We start from the raw sequence: 1,716 nt of genomic DNA on the forward strand, positions 1-1,716 counted from the left end.
CCCCCCCCCCCCGTAACTCCCCTCGGGGGAACTGCGTTCCCCCGCGTTCCCCCCCCCCCTGAAATGAACTCTGATTATCGTTCTTCTCATCCCTGTTATGGCTGACTGTATTTAACTTTTCAATGGAGTGAATTGTTTAGAAATCAAATTTGGCAGCAGAAACCCTTTACATAAATGATAAGCACCTGTGCCTCTTGTTTCTCTAAATAGTTTTCTTGCTTTATCGTAATTCACAAAAATGCTATTTGAAGTTGAATCTAAAACACCAGTCACATACAGGAATTTTTCAGTTGTGCCTTCCTGGTGGCTGCCAGCAAATGATCAGAGAAATCTCAGCAGAAAGGGCTACTACGAAGTATGAATTGCCCATCCTGTGTGCTCATGGGCTTCTGCAGTTCCAGTCTGTAAATGTCTCTCTAAAGTCCAAGATCGGAGAAATTTCCATATGAGCATGCCAACTAGTTTTAACTCTCTTAGGTATTACCTATAGAACTCATAAAGATCTTAAGCATAAGCATTACCTTGGAGACTAGTCTAGTTTAAGTTAATACTTTAGGGCAGACAGAGGCCAGGGCACACAATGAAAATATATAGTCCGACATCTGGCTTCACTTGTAAGACTGCTTTTATTTTGCGCACTCTGCTCCACTCTGACCAGCCAGCAAGAAAACAGTCTAAGATCCCACTTATTATTCCAGTCGCACAAAGCATTAGGATTAGACTTCAGATACTCAGCCTTAGTGAGGTTGCGTTTGCTTGAACAGCACCTCTGTTGCAGTAAAAGGAATGTACAGAAGGCAACTTCCTTCCAGCTGCCCACCCTCTGCCGAGCTTTATTATATAAGAACTTCTCTCAGTGTCACTTTTTACCCTGTTATTTTTACTAGCTAAATGTTAGTTTCATCTCTACAGAAAAGAAACAATTCAACTTGTTTACTGCAATATTTGCATTTTCCCATGTACAAGTTCACATATGAACATTTTCGCACATGTATTTAGGTCTTTTAATTGATCAGGTTTTGCAGTTACAAATTCATACCACATTCCACCAATTCCTAATGTGGGGATCTCCCACTAATTTCATCTTTATTGATACTCATTCATGTCTTCTCATCATAATAAATACATGTACATAGTATGCTAAGATGTATATACATCAGGGGCTTTCGATCAGGCATAAAATGTCTATGCATGTAGTTCTGGATCTAATTAGCTTCAAAAAGTAAGGTATACCCACTATGAGACTCTTCTATTTTTAAATATCTTCCTAATTCTGTTGCTTCATTAAAGGCCTTCACAAATACTGCAGAATATTGGCTGCTTGCAGGATTAAAAAATGACTGTTTTTGTTAAGCAGCAAACAGAAGTCATTCTAACGGTAAAAACAAGGGGTGTTTTTTTTGGGGGGGTAAGAAACCTTACCAATTATTTCCAAATCCTTTTGGTCCTCCTCTGCATGGCAACAATGAAAGGGGCATGAATCAATTACTACCTAGAAAAGGAGTTTTGAATGAATTTCCCCCTGTGCAGATTGCAACAGCACATTATTTGTAAAAGATTATCGTCAGGGGTCATTTCGTAGAAAAAGAGCTAGGGGAACTCATTAGCATAACTCATTAGCATATGCCACACCCCCTGACATCACCGGAAATGTGTCATAAGGCCACACCCCCTGACATCATGGGAAGTGTGTCATAAGGCCACACACCCCGCCCC

At 40.3% G+C, this 1,716-nt stretch overlaps 1 protein-coding gene across 1 annotated transcript in view; it reads left to right on the forward strand.

Annotated features, from left to right (window-relative positions):
• The window catches only part of LOC107117988 (probable acyl-CoA dehydrogenase 6), an 87,059-nt gene that overhangs the window by 84,713 nt on the left and 630 nt on the right, over window positions 1–1,716 (forward strand). The window lies entirely within an intron of this gene.

Source organism: Gekko japonicus, unplaced genomic scaffold, assembly GCF_001447785.1.
Source record: "Gekko japonicus isolate JY-2015 unplaced genomic scaffold, Gekko_japonicus_V1.1 scaffold154, whole genome shotgun sequence".
Classification (NCBI taxonomy): domain Eukaryota; kingdom Metazoa; phylum Chordata; class Lepidosauria; order Squamata; family Gekkonidae; genus Gekko; species Gekko japonicus.